Source organism: Chelonia mydas, chromosome 12 (genome assembly GCF_015237465.2).
Source record: "Chelonia mydas isolate rCheMyd1 chromosome 12, rCheMyd1.pri.v2, whole genome shotgun sequence".
NCBI lineage: Eukaryota > Metazoa > Chordata > Testudines > Cheloniidae > Chelonia > Chelonia mydas.
The window spans coordinates 11,583,959-11,599,500 of NC_051252.2; the positions used below are offsets into that span (position 1 = coordinate 11,583,959).

General features: G+C 41.4%; 1 long non-coding RNA gene across 1 annotated transcript in view; it reads left to right on the plus strand.

Moving 5' to 3' along the window:
• The first annotated feature begins 342 nt into the window (after positions 1-342).
• LOC122462596 overlaps positions 343-15,542 on the plus strand; it is a 299,344-nt gene continuing 284,144 nt past the window's right edge. Inside the window, exon 1 of the long non-coding RNA XR_006285273.1 lies at positions 343-463. This is a non-coding gene — a long non-coding RNA (uncharacterized LOC122462596). The remainder of the gene's footprint in view (positions 464-15,542) is intronic.

Below are 15,542 nucleotides of genomic sequence, written 5' to 3' on the forward strand. Positions count from 1 at the left end.
CTCTGGTTTTGGGGCTGCAGCTCTGCTCCCAGGACAGGGTCTGCTCTCTCTGGATCTGGCACAGCTCTGCTCCCCAGCTCAGCTCAGGCCCCTGCTCTTTCCTTAGCTCAGCCCTACTCTGTCTGACCCAGGCAAATCCAGCTCACACAGGGGACGGGACCTCCCATGCTTCCTGACTCCCTGATTAGTCTGCCCACCCTGTCATTCAGGCTGACCTGGAGCATTGGCCTTTCCCCATTGTTCCTGGGGTCTATCAGTCTCAGGGTCCTGATTTCCCATTGACCCTTCCCCTTTTAGTACTGGGAGCTAGCCAACCAAAACACCCGCACTGAATGTTAGTAAGGGGGCAACAGGCCTCTTACACCAGCATGCTTTTCTTTAAATTTGGCAGACATACACAGCTGTGGTCCTAATGTAGCCATTTTGCTATCATCAGCTGCTGGAGCTCCCTTCCTTCCAGCTGGTAAGAATTCTTAAGTCTTGTTATATTTCTCCCTAATTTTCTCTTTTTATATTCCTGAGGGGTAAAAGTATCTTATTGCACCTTTAGTACTCCTGGACAGATACTATGGGGCTCCAGAGAATGCTAGTCCCGTAGGCAAGGAGGTGGAAGGAGTCTCCAGACTGGTCTCATTCTGCTCCTTCCCCTCACCTTGAGGGAGCTTGGAAGCTCAGGGCCCTTCTGTGAGGCTGCAGACTGAAGGTGTCCTAGACAGATGGCTTCAGTGGAGGCATTACCCCTAGTGCCACAGATCTCTTGCTGGTAAATGAATGTTTTCCCCTGTTTTCTGTGGAACTCCTATTGAAGGAGGTTGCTGAGGAAAATAGCAGGAGGGAGTGTGTCTCTCAGCCTGGCTTTTACCAGAGGGGCAAGGAATGTGTGAATAGGCAAAGAGCTTCCACAGGTTCAAGGAAGAGAGAGGGCAGAAGGAGCAGATGTCTGTTGCGATGTGTTCCATCTGCATCATGCCATGGAAGCCCTTTCACTGCAGCTTTGCATAATTAGGGCTCTGTGACGATTGTGCTCTGTGACAGACAGAGATATAGCCAGAGATGGGTTCCTTGCGCCCCCTTTATTCCTTGCCTGCACAATCCTAAAGTCTGCAGAGAAAGTTCCTAGAATTTAATGCTGATTGGAGCAGCGTTATTTCCTCCACCCCACTGTATTAGTTCCCCACAGAGAGGGTGATAATGCGCAGCTACAGCAGGAGGATGATTGGCAGCACGGCGGGTGAGATGGTGGGGCTGAAGGTATGGCAAAACATCCTGAGAGTCAACAACTGTGTGCTGGGTAGATGGGTCTGGGTTTAAATATCTGTAGATAGGCAGACATGCTCTATTAAAGGAGCAAAGCAAAAGAGGTCAAAACCTGTTTGAATTACTTCCAAGAGTAACATCACTGATTCCAAGCTCTGCTACAGTTTTCACCTTGATTTTTTTTCATTCAATATTTCTACTACTTTTTACTGTCTTTTCTAAATGGAAAATTAATCCAATAATGTTTGATTTTTTTTTAAAGCTGAACTTTCAATTCCACAATGTTCAAATGGATAAGAAATTAAACAAAATGAGTTCAACTAGGGGTTGTCGGCAGGCATTCTACACAAACGAAAGACCTGGCCCTGCAAATTCTTACTCATGTGAGTAGCTCTTGCTCTCATAAGTAGCACATAGGACTAACCACATCAATAGGAATTTGCAAGATTTGGCCGTAATGGTTCATTTGAAATATAATATGTTTATCACCTGATATTGCAGAATAAGGCTGTTTAATTTTTCTTTTTACATATAACAATTATAAATATGCATTGCATTCATGAAACTTAATACAAAGCTAACTTAGGAGTTAATTTTAACTTGGTGTAAGTATTTTTGATTTTTCTGTGTTACCTAAGAAAATGTCTATTAACTTTTCCCCACCAGTATTGTACGAATGAATAATGTTTACCACGTTTTTAAGGCAAAAATAAGGTGCATGACTATCGGAGTCCCTGTTTTCAGGGGTCTGGGAATGAAATTGTGTGCAGTTTTGTGCATGTTGGTGCCCACGGTTACAGTAATGTGTGCACAAACGATCAGTTAGAGATCTAAGCTCTTTGGGGGCAGGCACCATCTTCTTGTTCTGTGTCTGTGCAGCGCTTACTACAATGGAACCCATGAATGGGGCTCCTAGGCTCTACCGCAACACGAATAATGATGCAAAATTGGTGATTTTGCAGATGTGATTAGCACAATTGTGCAGGCCCAATTTTCAAAGGCAAACGAGACCTGATTCAAAGCCCAGGGATGTCAATAATCTTCCCACTAACTTCTAGATGTAATCCAGATTCAAGCCTAAACTTCTGACCATCAGGCCAGCACAGTCACTTTAGAAAAGTGTTCTATCTTGGGCAGGTTTATCAGGCCTAGTGGGATGACCCAAGTTAGCACCAGCTATGTCTTGTCTAGCTTTGGCTTATTTGCTGCTGTTCTGTTACCTGTTGGATCAAATATACATTGTATGTACAGACTCTGAAGGGAAGCTCTGTTCTGTCAGGTACTGGTATTAGCGACATTGTGTATGTACTACTTCCCCGCTGAAAACAGCAGCCACTGGTGTAGAAAATACACTCTTTTTTTTAATTTTAATTTTAAATACAGAAATGTTCTCATTTTAGGGTTGTGCGGTCTCTCATTTAAATATTCATTGTATGAACTTTCATGCAACCTTCTGCTATTTCTGTTTATAAGTAGTCTGAGAAATTCAGCTTTAATCATTTTAAGGGTCTGACTTAGAGTGATAAAAATCCAAGCACTTCACAGCTTGATACTTAATTTGTGCCATCGTTCCTTATTGATTTGTTTTCAATGCGGACTGTCAGCTATAGCTTTGAATGTCCTGGCTTTCCTTACAACGTCACATGTCCTTTCCCCCACTTGTTTATATTGATCCTATGGTCAAACCTATGAAAGAGTGAGGCAAGGTGTCATATTGCCATGATGGGATGCAGCAGGTAGAGGGTGCTGCAGAATAAAGCAGCTGCCTTGCTTTAGCCAAAGCATAATACGTTAGCTCCATTGCCCCTTCAATTTCTGCTTGGGGATCTGGACATGGCCTTAGCTCAACACAGCCTATTAAAAGATGGAATTAGAGAGCCTGATAACAGACTCCATGCAAAGAGATACTACGGTGCTGTATGTAATTCCAGAGGTTGCAGGGGCCTATAGCACTTGAAATAACACTTGCAGGGGACATAGAGGTTTGGGCTACACAATGCGGAAGAGGGAAACCATTAAGAAAAAGCATCTTTTTCAAGCGATGCCTACATAATACTAGACTAATGCATTGATTGAGAACTAATTGTTAGGCTACTCTGTGTGCCTCATTGAGATGTGTGAGGATCAGCTGCCATCTGTAATCTAGCTTTCCAATACTGCGCTGAAACCAAACACATATAGGAGACTATTCCTTCGCTCTCTCTGTTTGAAAATAAAACCACATGAAGGATGGGCAGTGAGGATGATTTAAATGGCCTATATCCTGCAGAGTTAATGTGTGTAGTTCAGACATGGGAGCATGGGGCCTCATTTTTAAGAGGTCAGTGCCTGTGGTTGGGGCCAGCTTTTCAATAGAATTGTGCCCCTGTCACAGAAGGGCCAGATTGTCCAAATTGCTCAGCTGCTCAGCACCCAGCAACTGCCATTATGGGGCCTGTGGCCAGATTTTCAAAGGAACCCCATATGCTGAACTCTTGAAAACTTGGCCAGTGCTAGTGCCTAAATGACAGCTGAGCTCTTGTGAAAATCTGGCTCGTAAGGCTAGAATCATTGTAGAAATCACACAAGATTCATAAACCATGCAGTTGCTATCACCTTTCTTTAAAGCTAGCATAGTCTTGTGCCCCTGTGGTCCCTAGTACTGCAGCTCATGACTCTGATTAGGCAAGCAAGGACTGGAACTCTGCATAGGCACAAGGGTCCATGGGCACTTATGACCTTGCAATGTCAGCCTCTAACATTGTGTTTACTGGAGCGTCTGGGGCCACCATTCTAGAATGTGGTAGTATTTTTTTTTAACAAATATGAATGTAAATGCGGTTAGGGGACAGTTGTAACAGGCACATCCAGGATCTAACAAACCAACCTTTTTTACTAAAAAACAAGTATTCAAGAAATTATTCCCCTCCAATTTACACCAGTGTCATTCATTGACTTCAGTGGAGTGCTGTGAGAGAAATCCTGAATAAGCTCCAGTTTGTCCAATAGTAAAACAAATCGTGCAAACATGTAGTGTGTCCCCTTTGTGTTTTTATAAAATATCCTGAGTTTGAGTTATGCAAACAAATTGGTGTAGAACTTGCCCAGTGAAGAGGCTTAGTTAGGTGTGAGATATGGTATTATCCAGTTCAAACAAATAGTGATATACTGTAAACATGACAATGGAAAGACCATTTCCCTGTGTGGTTGTAAATCCATGTTGATTGCCACCGGAGTAGCCATTGGAGCTGAGGAACTAATTCATAGTGAATAATGCATTTGCTAAATATACCTCCTTAAACTGATCACTAGTTCTCAAGAAGTAGTTTACGGGTTTCTCAGATACACAGCATTCATGATTCAGAATTGTTCTACCAAATAATTTTTGCTCTGTAGATTGTTAGTTGTGACTATTTTCTATTGGATATTCAAAATATTAGTTTTGATTAGATAAGTAGGGTTAACACCATATTGTTCTCTATTCACCAACTGGATTAGTGTAATATTTTTTTAGAAACAGCTTATCTTGTTAATACTCACATTCACACTCACTTTTCATGAATATTCTCCAGTGTTCATTTAAGATTTGCTGTTTCTGTGAACGTTCCTGCTAGCAGTTGGCTGAATATTTGTACAAAGGACAAAAACACCAACAAAGTGAATTACATTTTTGGTTTAAGAAAATATCATAGACAATTCCTCCCACCTCTAACAGCCATACACAAATCAGTTATAGTGTCCCAAGACTGTACCAATTTCGGGGATGCATCTACATCAAATGAATATTAAATTCTATTTAATGAAACTCAGCCATTCAGATAGTATTTCCAGTTGTCTCCAACTCATCTAAGATGCCAGTTGGAATGTCCTGATTTTGTATCATTTCTTTTTAAGGAGAGAATGAAGTCTGCATTAATCTGCAGTAGCAAATCAGCTGATTTCCAACTTATTGTTTAAACAAGGTGTAGGGATTATAACAACACTTTTATAAGTGCTCTATTCACAATAGCCCCTTTGGTTATGGACGTTTCTGTGATATATGTGACCTTGCCTTCCATTATGGACCCTGACCTTCAGCTCTGGGGCCATAACTCTCACTAGTGTCAATTATCTTGTCGTGAAAGGCCCACAACAGTGAAGACTATTGCTTAAATAGTACATCTCTCATCAGTACACTCCTTAATCTGCATGATCACTGATGAATTCTCATCAGCCTACTCTCTGAGCAGGGCCTTACAGGCCCCTCCTGAAAGTCAAACCTGGATCTTTGCCTGTACGAGACAAAAAGTTTTTTCTATGGATAGATTTACCCCTTAGAATGAGTTTCCTGTTTTTAGTGGCTATATTGACTTTTTCGGAAGATGATGTTTCAAAATAGTTCAGCAGAACATTTCAAAGAAACCTTTTACCCCCTGGGCTGTAAGCATGAGGAGACTGTGCTATGTTATCATGATTTCACTGAAGATCTAGGCATCAGATTCTGTTGCAATTGACTTTGAGCTGCAACTCTACTGGAGTTGATTCTGATTTACACAGGTGTAATAGAGATTGAGCTAGATCCACTAGCAGGGCCAGGGAAGGTCTCCCTCAGGGAAGGTGCTTGCGCTATCACCTTCTTCCTATGGCATTATTCCATTGGGGAAAGCAATTTTAGTTTGTGTCTAGCTTTCATATCTGTAACAGGTCCACTCCTGGTGAAGTCTGTCTAGGACACCTTTGGAGGAGCAGAGATTGTAGCCATCTCCCTTCTCTCTCCATACATAAACAACAGGAGGGCCTCATAAACGCAGCATTATGCAAGCAGAAATGGGGAGGCATGCAGCCCTGAACTTGTAGAACTTGAAGCAAAACCCCATGGTAGAATTTTGGATTTGATCCTGCCATCTTGAGTCAGGCAAATTCCCGCTGAAGTCAGTGGAAGCTTTTTCTGGGAAAAGACTGAAGGATTGGGCCCATTACTTGGAAACCTATGCTACATGAACAGAGAATCTGATTCTCTTCTCTTACCTTAGTTTTGCATCACTGTAACTCCCTTGACTTTAAATGGGTGTGGATGAGGCTGCAATTGGGGAGAAATCAGTAGGTAGAAATCAGTGAATGTTTCTGAGTTTCTCAATTGTCAAGTGTGTTCTTCAGTTTCACTCTTTGATGGCAGCAGAGCAGATATTCATGTGACTCTCTGGCAGTAGTGACTAGCCCAGGAGCAAAATTTCTTATTTTTTACTAATGCCTTAATTCAGTGTTTCCCAAACTCGGGATGCCGCTTGTTCAGGGAAAGCCCCTGGCAGGCTGGGCTGGTTTGTTTACCTGCCGCGTCCGCAGGTTCGGCCAATCGCAGCTCCCACTGGCCGCAGTTCGCTGCTCCAGGCCAATGGGAGCCGCTGGAAGCGGTGGCCAGTATGTCCCTCGGCCTGTGCCACTTCCCGCAGGCCCCATTGGCCAGGTACAGCGAACCGCGGCCAGTGGGAGCCGCGATCAGCCGAACCTGCGGATGCGGCAGGTAAACAAACCGGCCCGGCCCACCAGGGCCTTTCCCTGAACAAGCGACGTCCCAAGTTTGGGAAACACTGCCTTCCTTAATTGAATTGAGGGGATTGGTTATGTTTTGCAAAGGCATAAATACCACATCAATGGTGTTCATTCAAAAAGATTATTCTTGAGTGGATCAGATAAATATGGCCTGCAAATGTGCTGATTTACTCCAGCTTGTAAAACAAAACAATTTACGTATACAATTTAAACATTCTTTCTCCTTCCCTCCCCCCCCCCCCCCAGCCCCAAACCACATCCCTTGTGTGTATAATGGAGATTTCCTTGCCACCCAGAAGATAGCAAGAGTATTTTGGGGGCTTCATATCTCTTTCTAACTGGGTGCAGCTGGAGCGGCGGGCTGTTGTCTTCAGACACACGAGCTGGGTGTCGGGTTTGCATTAGCTCCTGTCAGATGCTGCACACTGCTAGCAACGCTAGGGAGCAGGCTGACACAACGATTATGGACGCAGTTCAAGCATGAAGCTGTCTGAAGGGACCCACTCTGCTGTGAATGTAATAATTGTTCTGCTTTATTCTTTAATAAACACACTCTACATCTTACAAAAACAGGGGAGGGGAGGGAGGGAGGGAGAGGGGAAATTGCCCTCTTCCACAAAGGACTGCTCAGTTTTCCACCAGCAGTTTAGCCGCTTCTTTACAGCAGAACGGCCCTGTTGTTTAAATTCCAGGTCCTCCATCTTCCTGGCCTTCCTCCTTTTAGTCAAATTCACTTATTGATTAGAGCCCATTCATATGTAATTGATTGTTAATTTGACTCATCTTGCAAATCATGTTTATCTATATCAATACAAAAATATATATTTACGTCATGTCACATCTATGACTCACGCCGACAAAGGGTCGGCAGATTCAGGATTGAGACTGGGGCTCTGTCTTGCACTCCCACAAATGTGTGAAAACGCAAATTCTTTTGAAAGACAATTGCCATGGGTGGTTGTTGAGGGTGGGGTGGGGACCAAAAAACAAACACACCTTTGGAGAAGAGGAGAGGAATGAGAAAGACTAGGAAGGGGAAATAAGCATGATTATAAAATATGCTTGTCTACCAGATAGAAATGCAAAAAAGGGGACAAATTGAAGTCTCTGATATGCAACAAATGCTTTGTATCTGGGGGTGGTACTCTGAGCTACCTCAAGCTGCTCAGGATCCACAGCAGAGCATGCAAATATCTGAGCATGTAATCGAAGAGTCTTTCCATGAAGTGCTTTTGCATTAGCCACATTGCAAACTTCAGTGCTTGCGTGACATGCTCAAAATGAGAGTTCATTTCCTGGGTTGCTGCCCATCAAATTAATTTTAATACTAAAGTTACTACTGAGTTATGTGACCAAAAGTCCTGTGACACTCTTCAAGGTTTTCACCGATGGCATATGGTAATGGCTGAGTTATTAACCCGCAAATAACTAGTGTATTGCTTTACATGGTCAGGATGCTGTATGGATATTATCTAGCCACCCCCTTGGAGGCAGGTCTGATTAATGTTATCCCCAGTTTCCAGATAGGAGAACTGGCGTAGAAAGTTGAAGTGAGTTGCACAAGGGCACACTTGCAAATTAGTGGCAGAGCAGGGATTAGAACTCTGTGCTCATTTTCCTAAACCACAGTGGCTTTTACAGATACCTTGCCCTTATCATGGATCATATCTAAAGAAAATGCAGATAGGCGGTATGGTCTAGCAGATATGCAAATAAGTTTTAAATTCCTGTTAATTGGCTATAGCTTTGGTTTTTTTCCAAATGCATTTCAACAGCAATCCACGTTTCTCCTCCTAGGAAATATGACTCTTATGTAACAACTAAAAAGTAAAGGTCAGAATCATTTGCAGAACAATATAGCACATTAACCCTTAATCTATATTGGAAGAACTTGTAGTACAATACATGCTGGGCATGTGGTTACGTGAGCAGATTAGTTTCTAGAAGTCTGTAAAGCTGAAATCTGTGCTGATGCTGGGGAACATTTGTAAAAGTGAGCCATGATCTGAGGGAAAACCATGCACACGCTGATGAGGTCTGCATAGCTTAGGCCCAGACTCAGACATTCTGAGGATACTCTGTTATGACCTGATCCTTCCATTGCAAAACTGGTCCTACATGTGATAAGGTTATGGGATTCTACCCTCAGATTTATACAATGTTGATATACTTTCCTTTCCCTTCACACCCAAGCTGTGAAGTTGGGCTCTGGCTCTGGATTTCTCCGCATTGCAAAGTCCTTAAGGCAGGGACTGTATCTTGTGTTTGTAGAGCACTAGTAACTTCTTGGGGCATCCTGGCACTACCATATTACTACCACTAATGATCATTGACCTTCACAAAATTCAGAAGGTAGGAGGGGTTCAGATCTAGAGTTCTGTCCCATGTCTGTCTATATCATTTAGTATTCTACATTCAGGGCCAGATTGTGACCTGCTGCACCGTGTGAAAGTTAAAAACTTAGCTCTGCTACCTTCAGTTAGGGCCTTGACCCAGTGAAGTGCTTAAGGATGGGCTTAACGTTAAATAGGTGGGTAGACCCATTGAATCCAATGAGGGCAACGGCCCACTGATTTCAGTGGGGCCACTCAGATGACTATAATTAAGCATCTGCCTCAGTGCTTCACTGAACTGAGGCCTTTATTCTCTGGGTTGATGCAGTTTCGTTATGAGTTAACAATACTGTGGGCTCACCCTGGCATGGCTGCAAAAATTGGGAAGATTACATCAACTATCATAAAAAACTGAGATGGATACAACAAATATCAGTTGTAGATGTATCAAGTTAAATGGGGGAGAAACGGTCGAGGTTGACAGGAATGTCCGTTAGTAAACACTGATGCAGGACCTCAGGATTTTGACCCATCATTTGTAGCATTTAGGTAAATAAGCATTGCCTGATGTGTGAGTGAGGAAATTGTATTCCACGAGCTTCCTCAATTTCTCCAGAGATATTCGCCATATTTTCATGACATCTATAACCAGCAAAAAGGAAAAGGCTGAACTTTTCCGTCCCATTTGCTTGTATCATAATTTTTTGTTTCTAAATATAAACAGATAAATACGCAATGCCAGAAAGTAAAACCTTGTTTTCAAGTTAAGCAAGCTAAAAGAAGTGCAAAAATATTTATGCTGTATTTTAGTCTATTTGATTTCCTTTTTGGTTTTGTTTGTTTTGTGGCATTAGTGGGAGAGGGCCTACCAGTTGTGCTGGAGTGTATTGTTAATCCAGGAAAGGTTTTTGGCAGATGTAAAAATTAGAAACAAATTTCATATGTTCTCCAGTGCCATAAAGGACAGGAACAGAATATGCGGCTTTGTCATCGGGGCTCCAGGAAACCACAAAGAAATGGAGTTTAGAAACCAAATTGGGAAAATAAATAAATATAAAAGGAAATTAAAAATAGATAGCAGATGCGTCAAGGCTTGGAATGCAAGAGGCAGTACAAACAGACCACCAAGTCATGCTAATTGGACTGAACAATGGAATCTTTAGCTTGCTGGGAAACAGTCGCATTTTATTTGGAATCGTTTTAAAATAAGTGTTTCCAGGATTTAAAGGCATGGTGATGCTCCTCAATTTACCTGCCTATTTTCAAGCATGTGTGAAAAAATAACCTGTTGCTTCCCCAACCCTACAGGTTAGGAACAATACACAGTGAGTCCATCGAATTAAATACAGACAGTTTTTCATTTCCAAGATTCCATGGTTATAGATGATGGATGATGAGTTATATGTATTTATAATGAAGTTTTCATTACAAATATTTTTAAACACACAACACAGCCATTATTTTCCAAACAAGAAGTGTCATTCTTTTACTCCTAGCTCTTGGGCTGAATACATATGTGCAAGGCTTTGAGCTAAAGCAATGATTGAATAACCACTGAATATGCTTGATTTATTGTAAAGTTATGTTTGCTTCACTGTTACTGTGTGGCTTTCAAAAGAGTGAACTACAGAGTAAGCATCACAAAAGACTGAACTAGTTAAAATCTTATCTTTAGGGGGAATATAGGTACACTTTGGATACGGGTAGGTAGCACGATTTAGTGCTGAGGGCATGCTGACACATTTTTCATTGCAAATAAATATTCATCTGAAGTTGTCGATGAGTTTGCTTCAGTCCTGCTTGCACCCTGTTGTTTTTCCATGAACACTCAAGTGATCAAGTCTTACTTGCATAAATTTTCACAAGTGAATTTCCAGTTGCAAATATCCAGATATGTGTGGAAACCCAATCTGACAGTAACACGCTCCAGAATTCTTGCAGGAAATCCTTGTGTTTATCCTGTCTCTGAACAAAAAACCATGCCATGTGATTTCATCTGCACAAGCATAACGAAGCAAAACAGCTCAGATTTTAAATATTCTTCTCGAGCCATAGAGTAAAACGTTTGAAAAAACTACTTGTCAAATACACAAATACATCTGAAGAAATCAGTCTGTGTGTGGGTATTGTGTGAACAGGAAAAGAGGCTAAATTAATACTTGAATTAGTTACAAATGGATCATAAATTATTTTCCCACTTACAGCAAGAATTAACTTTTACTGTAGTATATGCATAAGTTAACGTTTATATCAAAACATTTGTAATGTTCTGTCTATTCTAAACCTTGGGCCTGATCCAATGCCTATTTGAAGTGAATGGAAATATTCCCACTGACTTTAGTGTGCTGCAATGCAAGCTGTTTAAACCAAAACTCATTACCAGGAAATCTTGAGGGCCTGTATGCAAAATTAGTCAAGTCTAAACATAAATCTTTCCCTCTCGTATACATAGGTTTGCAGACAAGACAAGACGCTACAAAAATATCTACTGCTTCACTGTGCTATGGATTAAAATGTGGACAATTGGCCAAAAAATTTTAACTGAGCAGAAGAATAATCCAGTGTACATAGAAATGGGTGATGTGCAGTGTGTTGAGGAGGGTAGCAATAAATGCGTTAAACAGCATGTGCTAATACTACATGATATTTCCAGACATTTCTCATTTCACATTTTCCACCCACCTCCTTCACGAGATTGTTCTGAATTATGCAAAATTTCCCAAAACCCTGAATTGGGTTTACGAAATGTGCAACATGTAACCACTGAAATATTTTGAGGGTTTTTTTCCCCCTCAGAACTGACCCATTGTCACTGAAAATGTTTTGAAACACTCCAGTTTTGAATGTGCACTGAAATGTGATAAAGTTCCATAGCATTCTGAATTTCCCTGTCAATGTTTCGCACAGTCCTAACACTACTACTGTAGCTGGCAAAACAAGAGCATACGTTTAGAAAAGGGAGGTGTTCTCGGGGAAAACCCAACTGCCTTGTCTTCCTCTGTGCCACTTACCGTTCCCTCTCCCCACCTCCATCCAAATAAAAAATGCATTGTGTGCTGGCACTGAGGAGAGTATAAATTAAACCCAGCCCTGACAGTTTTAATTTTATGCAGTTGTGTTGAACCCATCTGGAGGAGAGCTGTGCTTTCACTGGCTGTATGTGCTGTGTTAAGTATGTGTAGACTTGCGTAATACTAACTCACAGCCCATCAGCCTGAACCTGCGGAGGTTCTTTTTCTCTTGCTCTTCTTGATGCATCGTATGCGTCACTAACAAGAGTCCCTGGGTTTTCCACGGTAGAGCTTGCCTGTGCAGTTTTCCATTTTGTCCAGCAGTGGGTGCAGTGGTGCATACCATGCCCTGTCTTAATCAACTCTTTCCATACTGCTTCCTACCTAGGGTAAGTAGAGCAATGAGAACAGGACCCTTTACAGCAAGTCTAACAACAAGCCTTTCGCCTTCTTATGGATAAGCTGAGCCCTGGTAGACTGCCCGCTCTTTGCTATGCACTAGGTACACAACATGCTGCTTAAGGAGACAATCACATGCAGCAACGTGACCCTCAATTTCAGTGCATTCTCTGGCAGAACTTCCTCCACTGTGTGTCATTTCACTCTAGGAGGATGATCAGGCTCTTAGATTGTAATCTTAGAGGCATTTGGTTTTGATTTTCGTTTAAAGCTGATTAAATATGGTCTGTCTCAGGAAACAATATACGGTACCATGGAAGCAACATTCAATCAAACTAAGTTTCTTTTACTGATGATACAGAATTAGTGCTAAGCTATGGTCCTGTATGAGGAGTGCAGAAGCTGGCTTTAATTTGACTGTCAATTCAAAGTGACAGTAGCCATTAACCTACAAAACCTAGATAGGTTGTGACATAATAAGACAAAGAAATATCGCTGACATTTTGCCTTTACTTTGTCTCCATGCGTCTAGGTATTTCAACCAATGCGGTAAAGCAGCTGGTCGACATACAGATTGTACTCTTTGCCTATATTGATATAGTTAATAAGTGGATTCAGTTATACTCCTATAAAGGACCTTTGTCTACACTACAGGGGTTACAGAGCTGGCAGAGCCCCTGAGTGTAGATGGAGAAGGAGTTCTTCCGCTGTCATAGCTTAACCGTCTCCCTGAACAACATTAGCTATGCTGACAGAAGCACTTTTCTTTTGGGATAGTTGTCTGCCCCAGGGGTTTTCCTGGTTTAGCTAGGTCAGGTAGGGGTATGATTTTTTCCCCATGCTCTTAGCCAACATCACTACTGCAGCAAAACTTTGTAGTGTAGACCAGGCCTCCCTCGTGGGAAGGTGAATAAGTTCTACCAGTATAAGGGCTTATCTACACTACGGGGGTTGTTACAACAGTGTAGCTGCTGTGTACAGCTATGCCACTGTAACTCCATAGTGTTAGAAGCACACTGCAATGACAGAAGTAGTATGTCCCTATCCTGGCCCTCCCCAGGCAAAGGTAGCTAGGTCAACGGGAGAATGCTTCTGTTGACCTACCCATGTCTACACCAAAGGTTTAGGTCAGCATAGCTGCAGCACCCAGAGGTGTGGATTTTTCACATGCCTGAGCACCTTAGCTAGGTCAGCCTAAGTTTTAAGTGTAGACCAGGGCTAAAACACCTTAATATTGGATCACTCTGACCATACTAGGGGTTGTACTAGTATAATTATTGTGGTTAAAAAAAAATCACATCTCTTAATGAAATAGTTGTACAAAAACTGGGCAGATCAGGTGTAAGGTTGATCTCACATGCCCTGATTTACTGAGCCACAGGGGTGAGCTAAGGACAGAACCTTAGCCTGAAGTTGCTTTCTCGAGCGGTATTTATCTATTTACTGAATTGTAGTTTCTTATGGGTATTGCTCTTAATTTCCTGTGGCTGACTGGTACCTCTTCAAAAAGTAAATAATGTCTCACTGGAAGATCTGAATGCTCACAAGATGGGTAATCCATCATGGTTCATGCTATCATAATGGTACCATTATGGTCAATAAAGAAAATGTATATTTAAGGGCTTTGCAAACAGCATAAATATATATTCTGTACCCAAGGATTTTATAATGTGGGTTAGTGACATGCAAAGCCATAGGCTACTTAAGTTATTAAATTTAGTGAGTTTTAAAAATGAATGCTCTTCAGTCTGAGCTACTATTGTCTACATGCAGAAAATAGGATCTACAACACTTTATTTTAACAATGCATGTTATACATTAGACTGAATGTGAAATAGATTGTAAAACACATCACCTTTCACTGGGGGGAGAAACGTCTTGAAGCATAACACATATGTGGACTACTGCAGCCATTTTTCCAAATTAAAATGATTGGTTTTGAAAAGGGAATAGCATGGATTAATTGCTTGATGAAATTTCTTTGCATAGTCAGGTATATAAAGTAGAGGAGAAAGTCGGCTGAGTAAAATGTACTACAGGAAAACATTTTTAAAAATCATTGTGTAAGCGAGATGTCAATCAGGCCACATCTCCTGGAGAACTATCTACTCTGTATGTAAGTTGGACCCACTGTTCTTCAGTATGCAGACAGAAACCGCACGTCTTCAACCCTGTCTCCTTGGTAGGTAAGTGAAAGGCACTGAGCCAGAAAGCTTGTATATGAGAAGATATTATGAAACCTATTTAATTAGTGAGTGTGTTACACAGAAGCCAGTGGAAAGTAAAGCTAGTTGAAAAATGAGAACTTATTTTTGCAATAAAAAGAACTTGTTTCCATTTTGATGTGTTCATAATGAACCCATTTTCAGTTTTTTCCAAAAACATATAAAATATTATTTTTTTTGTTGTGTGAAAATCCAAAACTAAATTAATAACTGGAACTTTTTTCTAAATCTTGACTTTTTTTCTTTTTAATTTATTCTCCAAGTTGCTAATTCACTTCTGTTTAAAATCACTTCCATTATGATGGTATGCAGCTGTCAGACATGGTGTCGCATCCAACACAAACTGTGTCTTTGGTTCACTGATCTTCTCCCTTCCTTAAGTAGCACACAACAATGAGTTCTAAGTGGCCGACTGCTCCAAGGTTGAAATATTACCAAAAAACAAACAAAAGAAAAGTTTCCAACGAAGTTAGACCAAATAAAAATTTATTTTGCTGATTACCTGGAAACTGCTTACTTGTTTAGCGGGCTGTGTGTTCTCTGCAAGCCTGCTGGGTTATACAGGCACAGATGGTAATTCTGAGAGGTAAATATCCTCTTACTTTCAACCATGCAGTGCTGAATTAGGCATTCCATCCAGCCTTCTTGCCCCTAATCCAGAGTGGACTCTGATTTGGCCCATCCCTATACAATATGACTTTGGAACCTTTGAGGATTATGATAGAGGATTCCTTTGAGTTATGGTATCTCTTGGGAGTCTCTTGAGACCCAAACATGTGGGCGAGTTCTTTCTCAATTGCTTGAACATA